The 26549-nt window shown below is 38.5% G+C and overlaps 1 protein-coding gene across 1 annotated transcript in view; it reads left to right on the forward strand.

Annotated features, from left to right (window-relative positions):
• Nucleotides 1-26549, forward strand: part of LOC139129404 (uncharacterized) — a 355444-nt gene that overhangs the window by 136960 nt on the left and 191935 nt on the right. The gene's annotated exons all lie outside the window — the stretch shown is intronic.

Here is a 26549-nt window from a genome sequence, read left to right on the forward strand (position 1 = left end):
AACTGTTCATCTTCGAAATAAACTAGAATTCAAATCCAATACTTTGATGATGTAGTAACTTAAAAATTGATTGCATGGAAATTGAACAGAAAATCATCAGGAACATTTGCTCAACACAAAAACAAATGCTGTCGATCACTACGTAACTGGTCAACTGGACTCAATGTCAACTGGACCCAGCATCTGAGTCAACTGGAGTGGATCCTAACATATTTTGCCGAAGCACCCTGGCCCTAATCAATTTCACTCAAAAGATGAATTTTTTCATGTTATGATCTACTACTTGCAGTGACATTCTGGAACGTGATAAACACAAATCAAAAACTAACCCCTTAGAACTTGACTGTCATCGTACAGATTAATAGGTATAAATACATGTGAACATCAGAATTCAGTGAAACTTGTGTTGGTAAATCTTACAATAAGATTAGAAGAATTATGATTGAAAAACTTTTTTTCTGATCCCTCTAAACTCTTAAAAAAATGTGTAATCCCCCTATACAGTTTATATGATCATGAATTGTCAAGTCAAAATACTAGCAAGATATACGTGCCGAAGCAAATAAACATGAAATGTGAAGTTCTGATTGCATATGTTCAACGTTCCCTTTTATTGTCACTCACATTATTATTGTGTAGTCCAGTGTGCACTTAAAGGTCTGGTGAAATGCCCATGTTGCAAAATCACAGAAATACAGTTGATGGTCTATAAAACAGACACATTCATTTCTTTTTTCGGTTAGGGCGCGTGATTATGAAATATGGCAAAAGAAAAATGCAATGTGGGCGTGTCCCCCGAGCCTCTCCAGTCGACTTTTTTTCGGCTTTCCGAAGTTTGCCCGACGCCGTATCTCATAACGGGAAGTAAAGTATTTCACACCTCCGTAAGCTCCCCACGGGGGTAACTTTTAGGGTTTCTGCTTACATGATCAGGACAGTGTCCTCCTTCACTATGGGAAGACGTTGTTCTTTTGGTGGCTGTGACAGCGGCAAGAACATGAACGGCTCAACTGTAAACTTTTTCAAGTTCCCGTCAAGTGTTGAGTGTCTGAACCAAGTGCTTGTCTCGGCTGGTTCGTACGATCGGCCACGGTCCCTCGGCTGAGCCTGCCTCGCTACTCGCTACACAGAAGGTTGGGACCGCAATGCAAATCAACTGCATGAACACCAACACTGAACGTTGTGACTGCCATTAAAATGCACTAGTCTACAACACGGAACGTCGGGACCGCAATGCAAATCGACAGTAACTTAAAACGTAAATTTGACCGTGATTAAAATGCACTACAACTACAACACGGAAAGGTTGGGACCACGATGCAAATCAGCTGCATGAACAGCAACACTGAACGTTGAGACTACCATTAAAACGAACAACAACACGGAACGTAGAGATCGCGATACAAATTATGGAGGTAGAGTCCTCCATGATACAAATCGACAGCAACACGGAACGCATCGTTGGGACGGCAATTAAACTGAAGAACAACGGGGAATACCGGACCACGAGGACCGCGGTGCAAATCGACCGCAACATGGAATGTTTAAGACCGTGATTAAAATTTTAATGCACAACATATAACATCTAGACCGCAATGTCAATCAACTGTAACATCGAACCTTGTGGCCTCAATTAAAATGCGTATGTCTGCTATGTATAGCAAAAGTTTCAATCCTTGCGAGCGGGCGTTCCTATGCCCGCTGTACACTAGACAAAATGACGTCAAATTTATCACGAGGACTCGATTGCGTATGTCTAAGTTTCAATTCTCGCGAGAGCCATTTATGCATGCTGTACAGTAGACTAAATGACGTCAATCTCTTGCGAGACTTGGCTCGATTGCAAATACGTACAACGGAAAGAACGCAATAATACGGAAGTAGACACAGTTTTTGCGAATCGCCGAGAGAGAAGCGCAGATTAAACAAAAGACTAAAAAACCCACGTTTTTTCTTTATTTTACCATATTTTTTAAACAAAAATCAGTTTCGCCACTGTGGCGAATTAGGATCGATTTTTTTTCGCCACTTCGGATTTCGATTCGCATTGGCGAACGTGGCGAATGGGCAGCGCGAACACTGGCTGTTTTGTTAGCGGATACCGGGCAGAGATAAGGCGGCGTTGGACCGCTATTCGATGTAAATGAACACACCTGTGACGTCACAGATGGCCAACCATGATCCCCGCTGTGGGCGTGACCTGAGTGTCGCAAAATGACCCCATGAAAGCCGCGCATAGAAATATAAAAAAAATTAACACTTGCGCGTACTTTTAGGTTGCAATTCTGTTGCGAGTGTAATAGTATTGACCCCCTGGAAGATATTCAGTCACACGAACGGGACCATTTCACCAGACCTTTAAACAACATGTATTTCAAGACACTCTGTGTTATTTTTATGTATTGCTGAAATTTCTGTGTGAAAGCCCTATATCTTTACAAGTGAAACAGAAATTTTCTTGCATCACCAACTACCTGTTTGCTTTTTGGCACATTATATTGGCAAACTGCTGTTATAGAAATTTGGCAGCTATTTGTAGAGCTACATGTACACAGGCAAGTTCTTAGACTGATTCTTTTTTAGATTCATCAATGGACATTTATATTTATCAAACTAAGCTAACTTGAGTGAATCAAATCTGGAAAGGTCACACAATGTAGCCCACTGAAGAGAACCCAAATAAAGCTTTGCCGAACTGTGAAAAACTGCGGACAGTGACCTACAAGGGGATTGTTTTTTACAAAAAGTTAGATATACATGTATATACTACCAAGATGCTACTTATAAAAGTTTTATAAAGTTGACAATACTGGAAGGTTAAAATATTCAATCAAATATTTTTTTTCTAGTTTTTAATTTTTGAATGGAATACTAGGAAATTTGGTGAAAACCAAAAACATCAATTTATTCACAAGTGATTTCATTTCAATTAGTTTCTCTACTTTCCAAATTTTACTGAAAAAGTGGTGTGTCATTGTACATTTGTAGAAAAATCAAGCACAGTGGCTCCATCTTTTTTATTTTATATATTATTATAATGCAACAGAATTCATAAATCCATGCAAAAGTATAATAGCTACAATTTTTCTGATCATACACCCTGATGCGAACAATATTAAAACAAAATATACCGCAATTATACGGTGTCGCTCAAATTTGATCAGAATTGGTACATACCAAAGATCAACAATAAGTGTTATTTCTATCTGTTCAGTGCAGGAAAATTATACGTTGATGTTATGACAATTTCTGAACAGTACAACCAGAAAAACAACAAGAAATATTAAACCAGAAAATGAAGAATGACAAAAGTAAATAAGGTCTGAAACTTTAGGTACTGAAGGTCAACTTTAGCAACATGCATAGCAGAGAATCTTTCTACCATGGATGTACAAAAATAGACATCCATGGTTTCAGCAGATCTGTTAATATGTCTCAGTTCATAAACAATGACAGGAAATGACCAATTAGCTGTTTCAACTGCTACCACTCCCAAACATAATATAGGTATCCTGCATACAAATAGGTTAAAGGTCAAAATCCTCTTATTCAGATGTGTGGGCTGATTCAGTTCACTGCCACCACTCCTGCACACTTGCAGTATTTCCCTTTTTCTTACCTCATTTGCACATTTTTGACACTGATGTGTACATTTGAACAAATTCACATCTCAACCCTTACATCTACCTGTACACCAAATACTGAGACGGTAGCTTTGGCGGTATGGGAGCCTTTGTGTGTGACGGACATACATACCCACAAATATGCAGACATACAGATGCCACCGACTCATCATATAAGCTCTTTTGGTATTTATATATAAAACCAAATATGAGCTAAAAAATGACATTTTCATTGTTTGGCTTTTTTTGTATTAGGCCTATTATGTATGTCCATCCTCTATTTTTGAAATTACTAGTGACGTCGCTGTGACCTCTCAACTTATAAAAACAAACTGAGTACATGTAATTCATCCTGTGATATCGATGACCATCGATCTAAATTCGAACTACCTTACCCACAATTCAATGCGAAGTCCAATTAATTCAGTATGGCGGATACAGGGCAAGTGTGCGGAATCCCCAGGAAGCGAATATTTCCAAATTTCGGCACATGTAATGTTTCTAGGCTGGCCATACTGGAGCAATAAGCATTTGAAGGTATTTGTGATAGTCGGGGATCGTTTATTTGACGCCAGATTGTTTCTTTTGTTCCTTTTAGGCTGCTTGTCTGAAATCGGTGTCTGACCTTTCTATTTTTTCCAAGTAAACGGCGACCTGCGGCCGTCCACCTCGAACGACTATCCAAGCAACATTACGATAACCTGTGGTACCGGGTGAGTACCGAGTACAGAGGCCATCATTCTTCAGTCTATCGAAGGAGCTTTTCGTGCCAAAAATATACGACAGCAACAAAAGTACCATCACTGCGAACTTCATATTTACAAAACATCATTAAATACACGCTAAACGCTTTAAAACGTCAAAATTCGCACCAGACTGAGAACCAAGATTGCATCGGTTTGATTCTTCAAAGTCCTTGAAGCTTGCTAAACAACGCTAACTTGTTATATGCGCATGCGCAAATTAAGGGGAGAACTATTTGATTTCTGGGAGGGGGTATAGAGGAAGTGGGTATTGGAGCAATTTTTTCCCAGTCAGAGAGAGTGACATTATTTTTTTATTTCTACTGTCAGACCTGCATCAATTTTTTTTTCAAATGGAGTAGCAGTGCAATTTTTCAAATTTAAGCCAGTGTTTCACATATCACAGGATGGTTATATGTATTCATTTTACATTCCAACAAATGAAAACAAAATGGAAAGTCTAGTATATATATATATATATATATATATATATATATATATATATATATATATATATATATATATATATATATATATATATATATATATTATATATATTATATATATATATATAACTTTAAATTATAGAATACTTTTTAGGAAATCAACTGTGATCAGTACTATACCTGCTTTTCTTTAAAACGGTCAATTCCTTTTAAGTTCTCAGGGGAGATGTTATCTTTTGTGGTCAGAGAAACAAGGCTCACACATTGTATTTCATTATATTTGTTGTTCCTCAATTTTTCATCGTCAATTATCTTTCTAACATATTTATATTGAGAGAATAATATATTGGTTTTAAAACTAGTTTATTGACTCCTGTCTTGTGTTTTAAACTTTCACAATTTACAGAAGTCAAATAATCCCATCTAGATATTGCATATGCAATTGAGATATTGCACCACAAATCCTGAAATATGATTTTATTGGGTCATAAAAGGGAAGGAAAAGATCGAGTGCACTGAGGTGTAAAATTGTGAATGCAATATCATAAGTACTGGAAAAAAAACACATAAGAATTGCTTGTGGTAAAAACATTTGCACTGCATATGGCAGCATGCCAGCAAAGAATACATGAGAATGAAGTTTCCAAAAGTTTGCTCATTTCAAGTGCATTGTGACAATTCATTTTTTACTTCTGTCTGTTATGAGATTTTTTTCTCAAGCCATTACAGGCTTAATCTTTTTCTTATATTTCACCTGGTGACAATTTTTTTTTCAAAAAATCCTCCATATTCCCCCCAGAAATCAAGTGGTTCTCCCCTAAGTGAGCCCCTGACCTATACGGGCCAGTGGATTACTTCCTCAGCAGAACTGCATTATGCCTGCCGGTACCGGTGATTATCGCCTACGGAGGCCATCATTCTTCAGTCGATCAAAGGCGCCTTTCGTACCAAAAAATACACGACAGCCGCAAAAGTGCATCACTGTCAACTTCATAACTATGAAACATATTGAAATACACAGTAAAACGTTAACAACGTAAAAAATGTGACCAGACCGAGAAACAAGATGGCGTCCGTTTCGATTCTTCAACTCAGATTTTGTCCTACAGTTGTGCGCATGCGCAGACGGTATCTTTAGCGAAAGTGAGTCAAAATCAAGTAAATATAAAATAAAAATGAATAAAAATATTGTTTAAAAATAATACAAGGCATGTATCACCAAATTTTGAATATTTCTGACGGCATTTCAACTATACAAACACCCATGCCAAACATCACAATAATCAAATCAGTGGTTTTGAGGAAAAATTGAAAATAGTGTTTTCACAAAAAAGCTAAAAAAGTTGCTTTAAAATGATTCAATCAAAAAAACAAAAAAGACCGTTCGAGATACATGCCAAAGTGACCATCAGACCAAATTTCAGAAAAAGTTACTGAAGCGTTTTTGAGATACCTGTGTCCACGGCATACGGCCCACTACATTGGGCATTTTGGGCCGCGCCATCACATTAGTACTTTGGGCCCACAGGGCCCAAAGGACTAACAATAGGTCACATGACATGGCGGCGATTTTGAATATAAACTTTAAAATTGACATCATTTGCATAAATATTCGTCAATCAAAATTCTGTCCTAAATTTCATGCCGTCCATGCCGATTTTGAGAAGAAGATTTTTAAAGTATGAAATTTTTCATGTTTTTCACTGACCTTTGACCTCCCCTATACCTATACAGTATAAGGCAACGGCTTATTCTGGCCTATGTTAGAGTACGCAAATGCCTGTTGCTATTGGACAGTGACCAGTAGGGGAAAAAATTGCACACAATAATTTTGAGGATCTCACTTTGCATCTTCCTGCAACTTATTTATTATGCAAATATCTTATTCTGGGCGTACCAATGGAGCTGGGGGTATAATTGCTTGTACATAGGGAAAACTATTGGAGCACACTTTTTGTCAAAATTACACATGACAAGCAATTTCCTGTACCTTATTCATTATGTGCATACCTAATTCTAAGCTTAAAAATAGGGATAACTATCTGAAAGAATTTTTGAACCAAATATCACACGTGATCCCTGTGACTTTTGCCCCCAAGGTACTTTTATGTTCATAATTCACTAACCACAAGTAGTGCACTCTTCATATTTGGTATAATGAGACACCTTATGATAACACATCCTGTACATCATCAATTATGCACATATCTAATTCTGGTCAAGCCAATAGAGCTAGAGTTCTGATTTTTGGTACGTAGAGATAACTATGGATAAGAATTTTATTGAAAAAATGTCATTTGACCTCAATGACCTTTTACTTCAAATATACACATATGTTCATAACTCACAAACCACAAAAACGCTGCACCCTTCGTACTTGGTATGATGGGAGACCTTATGATGCCACATCCTGTACCTTATTGAATATGCACATATCTAATTTTGGGCAGGAAAGTAGAGCAGGCGGTCTAATTTTTTGTACATGGGGATTACTATGGGATACACTTTCACTGCATTAAAATAGCCGTTTACACTTCCGGTTTAGCAACGGTTTGTCAGCGGTTCGTCACCGGTTCAATGGCTGATCCGACTGGACCGGAAGAGAACCGTCGGTTGTTTACCTATCGATACGTTACTTAACCGTCAGCTTATTCGCGTCGTAGGCCGACGTATACGACATGGCTTAAATGTCCTTTAACCGGCATGGTTAAGCCCAACTTATACATCGGTTAGGGCCACGTCAGTAAAGTTGAATCAAATACTCGTAGCACGTTCACAACCTCAAAATTCTGCCGAAACTTTGTATTTGTAAAACCGAAGTACTTGCCAGCATAACGTCATCTGCGCGTGTGATTTTTCTGGGATTTACAGGACATAGTTCATGATTGCATTATCAATGGAGGTATGCTACCTCCATGCTACCTCCATGCTGCATTAATGTAGAGAGTGGCAGCGAGACCTGACTTCTACTGTAGCCTATATTCGCTAATAGAGTGAGCTTATGTAGGCCAGTTTGTGGAGGGACAGTGTGTGTAGGCCTACGTTTCGAGTATCCTTCAGCCAACGGAACGGCTATTTGCGGTGAAACACACACGTTTCATAAATTACAACATTTAATGTTTGTCAGTCAGGCAAGTAAAAGAAATCTTACACTGCATACCAAACGTCGGTTTCGAAACTATCGGGAATCGAGCGCAGTCCTATATAGAGCGCTCAATCTGGGGAAAGCTTTATGACCGCAATTGCAGTCGGCTTATTACTTCAGACTGACAGTCTGTATCATCTAAATGTAACGTTTAAAGTAAGATATCAATAATGATCCAGCGGCGACAGGAACAATGTGAAAAAGTTAAAAAAGCAAGTAATGCTACCAGGAAGTGTCTAACTTAAGACCCTTTCAACCGGTAACCATGCTTATTTCATATGCATTTATGCAAGGAATGCCGTGACGCGGTTAAGCTTTAATGCAAAGGGGCGAATAAAAAGCTGTCACTCATGTGAGTGATTATTTACTTCGATGACAAAAGAAGACAAGTATCAGTGACAAGCGTAATATACAGTATGGCCACATGGTTCGTTGTCCACACGTGCAGCCTCATCAGCTTGATCTGTCGAAGGTGATTAAATGTGTGTCTGATTAGCCTTAGCTAACAAGTGCTGGCACGCACAAAACACAAAACTTTCAGATGATCACACCACAGATCCAACTTTAAATGCTGGGAAAATGCCAGGTATACAACAAATGTGCATGAGTTAGGTATATAGACTGGTCCGCAGCCAAAATCTCAAGAACCAAACTGCAGGGACTGACGCAAAATTTATCTCTTTACTAATTCTGTCAACAAAAAACACATTGATTACACAACAAACAAGGATGAGCGCAACACATCTCTAAACCGAAGCAATCCGGTTGTTTCGTATCAAAGGCATTTTTCGCTCGGATGTAAAATTTTCGAAAAACTGACGCCAAATTTCTCTCCTTACTTGTGCTGTCAATATTAAAACACATTGATTGCACAGCAAACAAGATAAAAGCGACACACCTAACCGAAGCAACCCATTTAAATTCTCTAAATGCAACTTTATTCCGTAATTCACAACGCTTTGTAAAATTGTGTTCAGTCTTTTGTAAACGTGGAGTTTTTTACAAATCCCTGTTTCAGATTTGCGACTATTCATCAAAGTTTGGGTTGACGTTATGATTGGGAAATGAATCGGATAAGCATGAAGACATGCGTTTACGGTAGTTCTCTTTTGGATGAGGTAATTGCCCTGTAATGGCCATTTATTCGGTTTCAGATAAACATAGGAGGTGGAGCATGCAGACATATTTGCAATCGGAAATGCCGATTCTTTATTTCCTGTGTTTTGGTAGTCCTATAGAATGAAGTTTCATTTTGCTAAGGTCGGTGCCATTAACTTTACCGAAAGCGACATAGCCATTCAGTCGCCCGAGATATAGTCTTCAACTGCAGAACTTGCAATCGTTTCTTTCGATTTGCTGATTCCTGCTTCTTCAAGGGCACGTGTGACAACGTGATTGTGGGATGAGCTACTACAAGATCGTGTTGAAATTTTGCAACAATGGCGACGTCATGACTCAAATTATGAAAAAACCGCAAAATGCCTTTGCTCAAAACCCTATGGCTCGCCTACGAACCTGACCTAGTCCGACAAAGCTGCACGAAAACAACGTTTTCAACGCCAGCTTTTTTACCCGTGATAACCAAGCCTTGCCATTCCGGGAACGTTACTCGGTTGATCTTCGGCATTGTTCGGCAATGGTCGGTTTCCCATAGCTACAGGGTATCATTCATACTCGGATAGACACGATTCAACCGTCGGGGGAAATCGGATGGGGATCCTGACATCGTCATCGTCGCTTGTCAATGACGGCAGTTTTGTTACATCGGAAGATATTTCAATTCACAAAAGGTGAAACAGCCCAAACTGCGGTCAAATTTAATAAGTAGCCATAACTGTCAATTTTACTTGTGGTCAGCTAATCATAAGCTTGCCGCACCGGACATTGTCGGTCCTTTTCGCGCTGGCTTTGCTCCGAGTCATCTATTTTGCATCGGTCGATCTCTCATTCACATTTTGGAAATGGCATTGTCACTGTGTCAATCGTTCAAGTAGAGCAAGCTTTGAAAATGCGAACACTGACTGCAAAATTAAAATATGATCATGGAGGTAACTGCGCGATACGATATTACATTGTTCAGTACAAAAGACACTGACGTGCGGATAAAGAAACAACGACGGACGTGAAAACTTGAGTAACTGGATATTTTTTTTGCTATCGGATATGTTGTCGAGTTGATTGATCAGATATCGGCAAATGAAAACGGTATCGGGCTCGATACGCTAACAAACCCCTTTGAGTGAACACTACATACGTACTGCCGGAATCAGTAGGAGGGCTTCGTATCTTGGCTAATCTAAAACAGGCAAAACATTTACACTGTAAAGAAGTACCGGGTCGTTTGTTAAAACACATATTACCACCAGACAAAATCGCTACATTTACGAATCTCTGTGTAGTTTCCCAGTCTTCCCATCATGGAAAGGAACTGGCGAGTGAACAAAAGAGAGTAATCGATCTGGAACCAGCCTTTGTTTATCAGCTAATCCCAATTAACGAGGACCAGTTAGCACCTCCCGGCAACTGAGGGAAACCGTACTTGATAGTCCGACGTCATAGGCTAACCTGCCATCACACTAATTTATGTGAATACACAAACAGCCAGGTAGACGGTTCATTTTCTGGCGGAAACGTACTTTTTCATGAAATTTGAAATAATTGTGACATTAGCCGTCTCCGCGATGCGATTTTCACCTCGTAGAAATTTGGTTAGGAATCCTAACTGATAAGGGCACAAAAGTAGTTTTAATGGGTAGACACACCTTCCTTGAGTGATTTTGGTCATTTTTTTGTTTTATGATAAATTTTGAATCCGTGTAATATAGCCTTTGAGTGGACGATAAGTTTGAAACCATAACATACTCGGAAATGTGTTAGATTTTAACAAAAATGAACATTGTGGGCCAGTTCGCGTGCCGTCGTTTATCTTATGTCTTAAGGTAGATAAATACCAAATTGGTCATTTTTCTGTCAAATTTTCAAAATTCTCTGAGAATACGCCTTGAAATCAGGCCCATCATTGAGATGTGTCGCTAATTCATAATAAGTAATGGTTTCCGTGTAATACACGATTTTTAAAATTCAAAACAAATGCACGTGGCTATCCCGGTCAAATCGGGGAGCTTTTGTAAACATTGTGGACACATTTGCATTGCTATTTGCATAATCCCTTGAATGACACAGCGTTGCGTAATTTACATAGTGACGTTGTTGGGCTTCTCCAAAAACCATGATTACTCCCACCTGTAAACAATAAACCATAACAATAATGTTTGTTGAATCACAGTCCCTCCACAAACGGTCAAGAAACGCTTTTGTTCAAAGGTGCTAATCACCTACACAGTTGCAACAGTCCGCGTTGCGGTGGACGCAGGAAGCGAATGACGTCATAGGCAAGTTAGCGTCTTGTTTCAGTGGCGTCTTGTGACACGGTCCCGCTCCGGTATCCTACGATTTTCAGTCAATCAAGCTACTTTATTTTCATCTTTCTGCACTGTTTCGCATGTATTTGAAGACTGGTGAGAAGATGAGTAAAACAGTTTCTTAAAGATCTAGGTCACTATCGAGAAATCTTGGATGATATTTTATGGCTGAGTTCAGCCATGAGGTGATCTTGACCGACGCCATGCATTTCGGAAACACAGTGAATTTTACTCCCCATTTGTTCTCTCACCTTTCATCAAAAAAGTAAGTCATGCACCTCCTAACAAGGCAAAGACTTCGAAAAAATAGGGAATCGTGTTGTGTTGTTATTTTGAAACCTAATTTGACAAGAAAACTAGTCTTTTTACCCGCGCTTATATTTTCAACTGAAAACAGAATGGCGTATCTGCATTACATGGGAAAATCCTAAAATGTCTTCCTTAACTCCCTTTTGGTATCGATTTAACATGATAATTCCTCAGTTCCAAACTTTGAGAGTTCGATTTGAAATTTTTAATCGTGTTCAACAAAATTCAATGCACGAAATCAAGGAACTCTTACGATAACCTTGTTTTTGCAAGGTGCTCCCGTGGACCGTGCGTCGACCCATTGAGAGTTGGCGTTATGGTAATAATGCAAGGTTTTTCCCCCTTTTTTCTCCTTTATCGATCGTTCAGAGGTGTCAAGTGCGTCCCTACCGATCGTTCAGTCTTCTCAAAAGTAGGCAATCAGGTTCATGACGGAATCTGTTCTTTCTTGAGGACACAAGTTACTGCCGAACCAATGTTTTGATTTTGTCGATCTTTCGAATTCTAAGACCGCCAAATTTAGAGAATCTAGAAACCCTACAAGTGTCGCGACATTTTGGTGACATGACCTCCCCAAGCCTGGCTGCCAAACTCTCTGCCATGGATTTTCCTGATTGAGGATCAAGTGAGATACAAATCATGTCGTGTATGGGTTTCGTATGTTACCCACGAGAGACCGTGGTCAATCCATCGATGGGTATTTATATACAAACTGATTGTTATCGGTTGCTACACTGTGGACATTGGAAGACCACGCAAGGCTTTGGTTTCGCAGCAGTACGTGTCGACGCAGGATTTTTATCTTCCAAAATGAAGTCCCAATCAACATGGGAGTCGTCAAAATTGACGAAATCGTCTCCGAACTTGTACATAGTTCACGCTGCATGACTCCACGGCAGGCAGATGTAAACAAACTTTGGCCTTTAGACTCATGCGCAGACAATAATCAGAATGCATTCTGGGAGAATTAAGTTTCTGCTTACGATAATTTTTATGCACGTAACTGTTAACACCTCCCGCGCACGCGTGATAATCCGGGATTATCCCCATCAGTAAAATCAACAGAAAGCCCAATCGAAACCCGGACCATAACAAAAGAAACTGGTGGCGTTTCTTGACCGTTTTGTGGAGGGACCGTGGTTGAAGCCTAGTCCAATAAGTCAGTTTTCGACATACGGAAGTGTTTCCGCTCAAAACGCATTGCGGCCAAAAACTACCTGTTTTACCGGTATGTTTCACGTCTAAGCTTATCCATACCCGATAAGAGACAACTGTTCTCTATCCAACTTAATATTACGACCTCAAAACCCCAAAATACGTCCAATTCTGTTAACATTTTACATGTGAGTCGACATGCAACAAAGTTCCACACTCAAAATTCTTCGATCCTGCTCTGAATGAAATTAGGGTATGAAAAACTACCAAAAACCACGACTTTTCTGGTATATAATGTCGGTCAATACAATGTCTGACATTCAAAAACTGTTCCCAGAATCCCAACCTATGATGCAGAACGCCAAATTTCTATGTCCGTTTCTGATTATATTCCGCATATCTGCTCAAGTCCGACATCCAAAATTGTACCTACTCCGGACTAATTTGAGCCGAAAAAAACGAACATCTTTTTCTGATAAAGTGATTGTGTTTTACACATCGGTCAACCATGGTCAAACTCGGTAAAGTTCGCGTTGTAAGCTTATGCACCTTCCCCATAGCATCTGAACGTAATCACAGTGAATAAAGATTACGTTCACGTACCTCACCAAGGGTTTCAGTGTCGTTTTATTTTGGAAATGGTTGCGATGTCATATAATTTGACAGTCGATCGGGCGACATCCCCCACGAACTCTTTTGAACTCCCCCGAATTGTGCGCGAAAAAAATATGCCGACCGCTCCTCGGACCCTATCGGCAAACGTTGCCAGGGTATTCGTCGATTGCTTTACATTACGTTCGAACATGGAGGTAGTAGAGAAGGAGTCACAACTGAGATAATTACGTTTCTTACTATCGTGCACCATTGGTTTAATCCCTTTATGTCCATTGTTTAACACCCCTTTCCCGCCATGTGCGTTGCCGACGGTACCTTCGCAACCGAACCGAGTGAAATTAACCTGGGTTTGCTAATGCGACTCAGTTTCTCCACAGTGTCATAACGCCTGCGCAAAGACTGTATTTGCGTAGCTTGGGTCAAGTGCGTCATGATAGTGTAAGAAACGACACGTTCCGTCCATGAAAAGTGAAGTTAACAGGAATTATCTGGGTAATTTTAATGTCGTTTTTTATATACTTTACATTCGATCGCAGGAACCTTTCCTTGTTAGAATGAAAGTACTGATCACGAACTTTTCAATCATGTACTGAGTATGGTGCAGCGGACTGCAGCACTGCCGTGAGCGTGGGTTAAACTTGTAGCGTTTCCTGGGTGTTTATGACGCAACGCCAGCGACGCCATAGGCGACGCTGCGACGCTTTGTTTCAATGCATCGTACGTGTTGTTTTTATATCGCGACCATTCATTAAAGTCATGGACGTAGCAGTTAAAAGCTATGCTTTCTTATTTAACCTATCATTAATGCCAGTACAACATGATAAAACACGGCAAGAACCTAGAACTCGATTTGGAAAAATGTTGGCGTGTTAACAATGCTGCTCTACGAGTACGATGTATGGCATTTTTTTTGTAATCGCAAGCTATCATCAACTCAGTCTCCGCGCCTTTGCAGATACAAAAGCTCCCTTCCTCAATTATCTGTTCCTCGACCTCTTTAACATCGTGTACATCAAAATCAGAGGAACGACTCGAACTTCCCGACGCGACGCTTGGACACGTGACGCCATGTTTGAAGATCTGTCAACTGCCGAGGGACGGCCGAAACACCCGAACGACCCCGAACGAACTTAATCTTGTTTCCTAAATCCGAGAAAACGCGTTCGCAAGTCCCGTTGGTGCTAATGGAGTAGTTAGTAAGGCAAACAGCGGCAAAACACATGGTCCCTTTGATCTCCGCCTAGTTGTGACTCCTTCTCTACTACCTCCATGGTTCGAATGACCTTGCTTTGGTTTGGAATCTCCACCCTCTGACCGGAGCTCAGAGCAATTCAAAAACCTGTTTGTTGAAGGCACGATAAAGTTGCTACGCTACTTGCCAAAATACGGAAACATCAGTCGGTACCCTCCAAACTTCGTATGATAACCCTAATTATACAAGTAAGTTTAGGCTATACCTCGAAAATACCGATAGTTGTGGTTGGAGGATGAACTAGCCGCTTTGCGGTGCTTGACGGTTTTAGTCATTTATTACTTCTCATAACTTGTGAACAATAAACATTAGTCCGATGTATCTGGGGAACGTAGGCAAGCTTATATTATGAATTTAGGACACGTCCGATCTCAGTAATGACTGCTGGCGTCATTTGTTTGCCTGGTGAAGCCATTAGCTCTGGCGACGTGCCGAAACAAAGGTTCCAAAATCGGTAGTTTTCCGTGATTTATTTTATTTTTCTCAGAAGTTTTCTTTGAACAACTGTCATTCCCGATCGACATTATCACTAGGTAATAAAATATGCCTGCGTTTAGGTTAATGCACGTTTAATTATCAAATACCGTCGCGTCGAAGTAACAAAACAGGTTTTTTTGCGTTTTTTCTCGAATTGACGTGGTCTCTATGCAAAGTATAGTCTGACATTCAAACTGACCCCGTCTCAATCAAACTAGGCCTACTCCGAAAATCCAAAAATTACGTCTTTTTCTGATAACACTTTACATGTTCGTCTGCACCTAATGAAGTCCGACATTCAAAATCGATCCCGCTCCGAACTAATTGCGACTGACGATAAAAATGTCAGATGACTTTTATGTCTGCATATGCCCAGTGAAGTCTGGCAATCAAAACTGTTCCCGCTTTATACTGTACGGTTTAAAGCATGCAATGAACATTACGTTCCTGTACGTCACCAAAAGTTTTCTGCCTTTGTGAGAATGGTTGCGACGTCTTGTTTCGACAGTTGAGCGAGCAACATGCCTCTCAGTAGAAATTAGAAATAATATGCCAATAGTTCGAACTTTTAAGTGACAAAATATCTCTCCGGTGTCTGCTCTGCCCGTTTGGAAAAGCTTATTGTTATGTAAATTCTATGCGGGTAAAGAGGGAACGTGATACGGGTAACGCACGTAAAGTTTTGCTATATTACATTAGAATGATGCTGTGATTTACAATGTAAACACAATGTTGACCTAGCATTTGTTTTTCAATCTGTACCGGCGCTCTTATAGAGCAGACCACGGTCCCTCTATCACGAGCAGACATATAGAGCAGACATAATTTGTCATTGGCGGACTGCTTATGAAATGAGTCGAAGTCCAGGGTCGAAGTAAATCTCGATTGAAAAGTATGCGATATTTCACAGCACAAATTCATGTCAGTATAGCTTGAAAATGATTGAGATTGAATAAGGTAATTATACACTTATGCAATAAATTTAAAGAAACCAAAATAGAAAATAATAGAATTATTTCCATGAACTTGAAAAAACTTAAACAACCACGAAAGTGCTTTTTTCGAATCACCAACTGCTTTTTCCTGTTTATAAACTCAATCACGCGGACAAACAGCGTGCTGCTGGGTTGTCTATCATCGTTATTATAGTAGTTCAACGGACAGTCGCCACCGAAGAACGACGAATGCTCGATTCAACATATCAGAGAACGCGATATTCAACTGTTTGACTGAAGTTCACGTATTTCTTTACTTGTACAAGACTCGAACCTCACGATTTTAGAATGACGCATTCAGTTATAAGCGTGGTCACAGATTTACATCTGTTTTTTACATGCCTTTCACAAAAGTAATATAGGGCGACACGCTTCGTCCATCGATAGTCGATCGCGACCTTTCACAGGTAGCTTGTAACTGCGACCTTGTTGATTTTTTACATGATTCCCATATTCAATATGTTTTAATTTGTGATTTACGGCATAGAAATACCTGATGACGAATTTGTCGATGTCGGGACCTCAAAATAATACTCTAATGGGTGACCATCCTTTGAAGCAGTCTCTTTTACCGCCATGCACATATTAAAGATGTCTCTTGTAAAATTTCGTGATTGACCTCTCTATTTTATATCGGTGGCATTATTTTCTATTTACTTCGACGATTTTGAATTTCAATCGTATTTTGTGATACAATCATGTAGCGTTCAACAGTAATATTGGGTCAGCACAAACTGAGTACGCTTGGTTTTTAACGCCCAATTTGGCAATAAAGTGAATACGATAGAAATTTCTATCGCAGCTTTGTAGAATCTGTCCTAACTTTTTCATTTTTAGGTTGGTTCGGGGGTTTAAGTGTGAATTGTAAATATGTTTTAGGCAGAGCTGTTCATGTGTGTAGTAAAATCGTCGGTGAAAAGCAAACAAGCCTAAATGAACTATACACCTGTAAGATCAGAAAGAAAGCCAACACAATACTTCAATCTGGTCGCCGGTTCGTGTACGAAAGTCGAAAACAAAGAGAACAAAAAACACTTTTATACACAGTGCAATTAAAATTTTAAACAATACAAAATGAGAACTTTTAAACTTGTCATGTGTTAAATTTATCAGTCTTGTAATTACTTTTATGTATTTTTATAACCACATTTAATTTCTCTGTACAGAGATAATAAAGTTGTCTTGAATCTTGAATCTTGTCCAGTGACGCACACGCATAAATTTCAGCCTTGAGACAGGAAAGTGAACATCCGCGTGGTCCGACAAACGAAACTAGCTATGAAATGGCTACGACTTCGATGGCCCCTGAAATCTTATCACATGATAGATGTCTAACAACTACTAAACCGCGATTTGTTATCATAAACAGTAGAGTGGGCTCCCTCTACTGTCTATAGTTGAATTGCGTTAATTTGGGCATCTTTAGAGGGGACGGTGAGAGGGTAATAGAACCAAACTCATGATCTGTGACACAATTTTGTTTACTTTACTATTTTACCATGGGTTTGGTTTGTGTTGATCTGGTTGGTTAGCCGTCCCAGGGCCTGGGAACAGTAGCTGCAGGCTTGTCAAACACTAACTGGTGTCAACAGATTAGTCAATTAGGGGCTACTTATCTAACCGGTAGCTGTTGTACAAAGACAATGCACTGATTATAATAGGCAGGTTGCAAGGTGGTTGTTCCCGCCACAGTGGATGGAGGGACGGTGTTCCCACCACAGATTTTCCTCCTTGTCTTTCTCATTTCTTTCGGCAACTCTTAGTCGAAGAGAACCATCAAGCCATGTAGCCAAACGGTTCACTCGGGGTTTTGTGGACTAAAAGTTCATGATAAATTTAGGCATAACCACCGTCCCTCCGGTGGCACACCCATGGTAAAATCAAGTCATTGAAATACATTCAAATACAGGAATGGATACGGATAAATTTAGACCATAAAGTAAGATAAGATAAGATAAGATAAAACTTTATTAAATCCCTAAAAGGGCAATTTGAATGCCTGCTTGACGAACGATACAAAAAAAATTCAAAAGTCAAAATGCACAAAAAACAAGGCCATGAAAGCGAAAACAGAGACAAAATGAACATGGCTGTTAATTACCACGATAAAAATTTGCGTTAAAAAGACTGATAGCTTGTGGAATAAAAGAGTTTGCGTAGCGCTGGGTACGGGCTACCGGTGGCCTACCGGTGGCCTCCAGCCAGTCGTTTCGGCCCATGTCGTTACGATCTCAATTTCCGGCCGCAAGTCACATCGGCATCGTGACCTAAGACGTTTCAGCATCCCTGTTTCGATTTTTTGTTTTGTTTTGTTTTTCTTGTTGGGGTTTTTTGGGGGGTTCAAACTTATCAGTCATTGACTGACTAGTCGTATTCGTAAGCTTGATTGACCTTTGCCTTCTTACCTTTACTTTTACGTGCATTTTGTTTTTTCCAACGGATCCGCCTTCAAGCTTTTGATTTATCAGCGGCTAGTGCTATCGATAAACTTGTGTCACAGAATTGAAAATGATGTGAAGATATTACTGTGTTTTACCATGTTCCCTGTAAGATAGAACATGCCAATGTTGACACTATACGTTTTAGAGCTTTACTTTGTAACAACTTTTAGGCTTTGTAGGCAGTTCATCGAGGTAGCTGTGATAAATAGATGTCGCGGTGCCGAAACAACTTACGGTAGAAAACAGAGAGGCCGACACGAAACGGCTTGGGGTCGGAATTGAGAGTCCTTAACAACTTTACGTCGAAACATCTAGAAATATTACCCGGAAATAAATGTTAAAATTCGTGCCAGGAGGGATCGTGGCCAGTATCATGGCGTTTACAGCCAGTGGACTTTTTCAGGAATTTCCCAGTTTTCACTGAAGTGCCATTATAAATTGACGAAAATCCATCATGTGTTTTATGATAATTGCTTATTGCATCTCTAGGTATGTCTTTCAGGTTGCGGTATTTGTAAGTATATCATAGTTCCCAGCGATATAAAACATGATAGTGCTGGTTTGCTCACAGTGGCAAGAAAATTCATATCATGCAATTGCAGATTCCATCGCGAAACATGAGGTGTCAAGAGGTGAGAACTACATTTATACACAAGTACCAGATACACCTCCATGTTGTATTGTATTTCACATTCAGAACATGCGTGATCGGCGTTTGCGAAGAAACGCTTTGCTTTGTTCATGTAGTTATGTGTTTAGGGACTGTCGTTGTACATATGATTGTCAAATTGATAAATTGATGTATAAATTAGCGACATTTCCTATAGAATATGTATTCTTGGCAGCTATTCTATTCATTCAAGGAGATTTTCAGGGGGATAATTCACTTCACTCATGGAAACACGGTCTCTTGATCGTTCAAAAGTCAGTCGTACCGGCTTACTGTCACTCATAACTTTTTATCCTGTTCGTCCTGTAAAACATCGAAACATCGTTCCGTCGCAACTTACTGAAACCATGGTATTTAGTGGTTCACTGACCTTCAAAAACAGGAACAATTGTTTTCGAAAGTTTGTGTAATATGCCTGGTTTTTTTTATAACACGACCCTAACTTACACTAAACTTTTTTCGCATTTCAAAACTTACTAGTGAACTTTCTTAATTTTATAGTTTTTTTGTGCGTCCCTATTGACCAGCCAGCGTTTTGAATGTAAGTTTCGGGAAACTAATTTTAGGCTCAAATCAAAAGTATCACGCGCGCACCTAAGGACCTCAGTAGGTAACGACATCGTCCAATTACTGATAAACGTCCAGCCAGAATATTGCCACTTCGATCCTGATCATTCTGACCGCCAAGCTGTTTGTGTAAGCAGTCAATCCATGGCTAATTACAAATCAAATCAGATGGGTTGAAATGATTCAAAGTAAAGTACATGTATTGTTATGAGGTAAAGAAGGCGGTAGGCGATAATGCGTGCTGGTAGACACTTATGAATGCCACACTACTGTGCCTCGGAGTGACGTTCTTGAACGTACAGTACCTAGAATTAGCTTCGCCTTAAAACGTGCGTTAACATGAAGAAAAGGAGTGAAATGAGAATTTCCCTTGTTGGAAGTGACTATTAAAAAAAAAGGGAATCAATGTGGCCGGCAAAACTAGACGTCGAATAACTCCTGTCGAAATGGTCAGGGTGTCCAAGTGAAGCTGGCTACCGTCAGCCTTTAGTTACTGGGAAGACTACATATTTACTGGGAGACATTCTGTGCTAAAATTGACCGAGGCTGCTCCACTATTAATGTTCCTTTATATATGATTGGGCATACTACCAGAACTAAAAGAGTGTGGTCATAGTAAGGCACGTAACCGAAGCGATTCATACTTCCTGTGTGTTACCCGAGCGCGTTGCTTATGTAATCACAACGGACAGTGGTGACAATTGCCCCGTCTGTCCACTGACGCCACTCGCTAGCAACTTCGACATAGTTGAGTAACCCTGCTCGAAACCATATTTTCTCTCCAGTTCAGCTCCGTAAACCACAAAAGTGCATGTTAAAGACAACGTAGATCACTATGTAAGTACTAAAGTTGAAAATTACAACGAATCACCCTGCTGAAACGTGCATTGGGGTGTATGATTCGACGTACAAGGCCTATAACAGCTTAAGTGTGAGATTTAGGATGTGTAAGTTTCTGCCGGTCACAGCCCTAGGGAATTTAAGCCGGCTTAATCGACGGGACAGGAAGCGGATAAGGCGCGTTTATGTTAGCTTATAAAATCGTAAACGCCCGATTTCATGCAGTGTTTTTATGATAAATTGTCACGATTTCACAAATTTAATCGTAGCCTTTTATCTTTTTGCATATCTATTTCTCTTATTGCCCCTATGCATCAAAATACCTCAAAACCCAGTCATTGCTGCTTTGCAGCTATATTATTCAAATTATGATGAAAGCCACAATTTTGTAATTTTTGGTAATTTTTTCTCAAAAACTACCCGTCTGATAGCATTTGTATTTGTTTTTTTTGTTTTTTGCAGCTTTTTTGCCATTTTTGTCAGGCCACTGAACATGTGTCAAAAATAGTTATTCTCTACAGAACACACAGTGGGGCTATATATAGGTAACTTGTTGTCAGATGCAGTGAATTACAAAGAAAATCTTAGTCCAATTTGGTGTGTTTGGGGTGTATTAACCATTTCAGAAAATTAGTGTCTGTTGGGGGGGGGTTGTTATCATACAAATGATATGGCAGTGAAAGTTCAGTCCTGAACTGGTGTGTTTCTGGTGGATTTTTTTTATGATCCTTTGTGCTGGGGTGTATAAGGGGTGGACTCAGCTACAACAGGTGCGTTTGGGGCGGGAACGTGCACACACTCCCAACTACCTACTTATTGATATGGTGCCTTTGATGTGTGTATAAGGTGTATAAAATGCCATATGGTGTGTTTGTGGTGCCTTTGAAGTACGCCCCGGGTGCACCCAAAGGCCAAATAATTTGGTAAGGGTAAGGCCTCCGGCCACACTGCCATACTGGCCTACGATCAGGGATGCGCAGTTTCTCTGCAGTAAAAAAAAACAACAACAAAAAAAACAAACAAAAAAAGATTTATAATCCAAAAACGTGACTGATCTCTGTTTTCAAGCACGCATAACTTGCCTTGATGCATGATGTGCTAAGCCACGCTTTAAAACTTACACAAAGCCAGCTTTTCTCTCTCTATGCGAGGGGACCGACTGTTTCAGCCGCCATTGTGAATCTCGATGTACACACTGATTTCTGGGTAGGGTTCGTGACGCGGGTCAAACAATGAGTTCAGGTCATAAAGTAGGTCAAATAAAGTCAAGATCATATCGTGATCATGACCAAATAATAGCATAAGAATGGCCAAATAATGACACAAAAATGGCCGAATTACCATACAATGGCATAATAATAATGAGATACGTTCCAAATCAAGACATCGATGATGAATAATTACAAAACAAACGAATTAACCAAATAATCATGATTATGACATTATCTTAACATTATTTGACCCACTTTATTATCTGAACTCGTTATTTGACCTTTCTCATTGCTAACATGCAGTCGCCATGTTGTGCAATGGTTTATGGGTAGAGTTCAAATCATAAAGGGGATCAAATACTGAGTTCATAGAATAGTCAAATAATGTCGAGTAAATGTCGTAATCGTGACCATGACATAAACATGACCAAATCACCTAGTAATGGATTAAAAATGATGATATTAGTATTGGATCAAGACATCAATGTCAATGCTGAATCATAGCAAACAAAAGAACTAACCAAATATTTTCATAATAATGTAATAATGTCATAATCATGACCAAATAAATGTATAATGACCAAATAATTACAAAATCACAAAATAATGGTACAACAACGTTGGTATAATATATAAGTTGCAAATCAAGGCATCAAAGCTGATTAATGGCAAAACAACCAAATTATTAAATAAAACGTAACCATGTCAAGATAATGTCACGATAATGTAATTGTAATCATGACCAAATAATCTCATAATAATGGCCAAATACGGACATAAAAAGACTAAATCACCAAATTATTGTACAATAATGATCAAATAAGTTCCAAATCAAAAATAAATGCTCAATAATGGCAATACAACCAAATAACAAAAATAATTTAATAATAATGTCAAGACAATGTCGTAATCATAACAAAATAATTGCATAATAATGACCAAACAATGACATAAGATCGACAAAATTACCAAATAGTGGTATAATCATGGCGAGATAAGTTGCAAATCAAGACATGAACTCTACGATGACAAACACACATATTATTAAAGAAGTTCATAATATTAATAAGATAATGTCGTAATCATCCGTAATCGGATAACCATGGCCAAATAATGACACAAAAATGACCCAATCACCAAATAATGGTATAATAATAATGAAATAAGTTCAAATGACGACATCAATGCTGAATAATGGCAAAACAAACGAATGACGAAACATGTTCATAATCATGTCATAATCATGTCATAATTGTCCAAATAATGATCAAACTATGGCATAATAATTGTCACATGCTGAAATAATTTTGAGCAAATTACCAAGTAATGGAATAATAATGATGAAATAAGTTTAAAGAAAGATTTAAAGATAATTTTGGCGGTGTTCTCACCCCATTGATATCTGAATTTTAAATTCTCACTTTCAAAATGTACCATAAGCGCTTCCTTGAAGTGGAATGGCCCAACAGAGGACTACTATCAAGTAGTGATATGGATGTCATCGCTCATTAGCAACCAACTTTTTGTGAGTACAGCGGGGAGCAAGCAGAGTCGATTTTAGTTGATTTAGTCTCTAATTTAGGAACAGACGTAGGAAAAGAGTCATAACCAAAGCATGCATGTATGATAGAGGGGTTATTACATGACGTTATTCTCGTAATGCGTCCGCATTTACGGACACATCAATCGAATACGACGCGGTATCGCCCAGACTTCGTGTGATAAACATTTAAAAACTCTGCATAATAGGAATAGGAACAGGAATATAACCGTTCAAAGTAAGTGACTTTATTTCAAATAATCGCAACGCTATCTTTACACACAAAGAAATATTGTAATTACCCTGTACTAATCAAACACACGGCATCTTATTATCTTTTGTAGGGACTCTTCAGATTGACGTATCGTCTTGTAGCACATCGCCTGAAAAGTTTAAGTCAGATAATATGTTGCTGCACCGAATACAGTCATGTAAAGACCTGCTTAATTTTGTGAACAGCCTGAACATTATTGGAGTAGAATGTCAAGGAGTACGACATCATAGTTTATCAATAATTGTACTCTGTCCAACGGTTGAATCACTTGAACTCTTGTGGGAAATGTACAAGAATAATTCCCTTGCTCATTTAATTAACTCAGATCTATGGGCAAATGAGACAATAAGGAACACTGGTGTACAGGAGCCCACATTTTGGATAACAATAGAAAGCTGGCGATATCGTAGATGCAAATTGGAGCTTACACTTTCTGGCAAAGGTAGTACACTTTCAATTATATAAGTGACAAAGAATAAAATACTTTACAAGTGGAATAGATAATCAGGAAATTTACTTTTTTGACTTGAATGGGTATTCGTCATCATTCTGCATATTAGATAACCGCACACTCTGAATTAAAGACCTGAGTCTTGAGTCTTACAAATGTAAAAGATTGGTAAAAGAAACAAGTATCGCTCATGATTGTTCATGGAATGTCATTATCAAGGACTAGAGATCACAAAAAATCCCATAACGACCTTGAGACCTGTATCGGCAATTTCGTACTGAACGTTTCTGTCACACCTGTAAGTCGGATTTGGGCTGATGGTTCTAAATAAATAAAAAAGTAAAAATAAAAATAAAATATTTTGAATAATTTAGAGTACATAAGTACACAGATTTAACTACTTTTGTAGTGGAAACTATTATCCATAGTTTTCTCATAGATTTCCGTCTTGGTGTATAAACTTTTTCAGTGTAATTTCAAAGTCAGATTTCTTGTACACATAATAGGCACCTTTAACCACCATATTCTAATCAAGTACAATTATGTTAATTATCAAACATCCATATATGCACAAGAAAGTTCGAGTTTTTCAAAAAAAATATTCGCAATTTGATCATAGACTCCAATGGATGGATGAACATTTTCGGTGAAATTCCAAAGTCAATTTTTTTGTGCACATAGTTGTAACAATCGTATTCCAGTAAGTACATTTCTGTCAATTATCAAATGTCTATAAATGCACATATATTATAGTGAAAATGTATTGTTGATTTTCTCATAGACAACTATGTATAGTGAATCAAATTTATCAGCAGCGGATTATCAATTAAATCGAAATATAAAAATTTTGTACACACATGCTTGCGTTTAAAAAATATTGCGATCTGGCTGTAATATCTGTCTAATTCCTTTGAGGGGTAATTTAAAAATTGTATGAAGCCAGAAGGGGAAAGTTTAACATTAACATCTTTTCAGTTTGTAAGGGGGTTATTTGAAAAAATCTGAGAATCTTTTTTTTAGATTCTATCGTCTCCAACAGGTGTTTGTGTGTGAAGGTTTACTCAAGCAAAGGGGGAGGGGTCATGAAAGTTTTGTCATCTTAAAAGGGGGTCATCAATTTTTGGTGCAATCGGTAGGTGGTTCACTTAACACGATTGGAACGAATTTTGGATAATTGGATTTTCATATTTTGCAAATTCTCAGAATTATTAGGTGCCATATAGCTGAATATTGCAATATCGCAAATTACTCATAAAAACAAGTGTGTTATATAAAAAGGAAAGCAGGTGAGATAACATTTGTAGATTCAATCGACATTACTTCATCATTCGATTATCCAAAAGTAGTTCCAATCTTGTTACTTATTTTGACTGATGCGTAGGAAGAATTTGCCGGCCCACCCGGCCATAATAAGTGAACTCTCCCTTAAGAAAAATGACGCACTGATGTTTCACAGACATTGCTTTTGATATGTTATCGAATCATTTTTAAACATATTCGGATTTCATCGGTATAGGTATAAATGGAAACGATGGTGCATTGGTCACATACGCTGCTGGTGGTATCACTATAAGTTTTGTCTTTGGAACGTTACTATTTCTATTTAATCAAAAGTAAGTATGGATATTCGATGTTTCATCAAGATTTGTTACTTCAATTTCTTTCAGATTATTCACAATTATTATTACGTCAGCTTATATTAATTTTTAAGTATGATGATAATAAATTAATAAATTGGTGTTCAAAACGGTGGAAATAGTTGTTTCCCCTTAATATTTTAAGAAATAACAATTAAACAATTACAATTATTTCCTCATTTAAAGAAAGTGTGCACCCAAGAAGAAAGTAATTTTAAATGTCATCAACTGAGGAGTCAATTTTAGATCACTAAAGCACTGAACCGCTAGTCATCCACATCTTTAAATACATACAGAACAAAATCCTTAATGTACTTGTTAACTAAGTGACACATAATAATTATTCTATACTTAAACCGATTTTTCACGTTGCTGTACGTAGAGTTATAAGATATTGATTGAACTTTTCATTTGAATGCAATGAATATGAGCTCTTATCGTTTTACATCATATGTCACTTTTAAACACTTAATTGACGTAACCTCGGTCATTAGAGAGGTAAACTGACACTGTCAAAGTTACCCTTGCGACGAAATAGTCTCAAATATAGTAAACTACCTCATTGCATTGTGTTCCTAACTTCAGTTGCCATTTTAATTAGCATTCAAAAGTTTCTGTAACATTCTCCATAAAAGCGGTCATTAATCACCTCAAAACTGTCTAGCTACCTAACTGTTTACTTTATCAATCACAGCTGACGAAGTACATTTCTCAACGTGAGACAGCATACACGGCA

Source organism: Ptychodera flava, chromosome 3 (assembly GCF_041260155.1).
Source record: "Ptychodera flava strain L36383 chromosome 3, AS_Pfla_20210202, whole genome shotgun sequence".
NCBI classification, from domain to species: domain Eukaryota; kingdom Metazoa; phylum Hemichordata; class Enteropneusta; family Ptychoderidae; genus Ptychodera; species Ptychodera flava.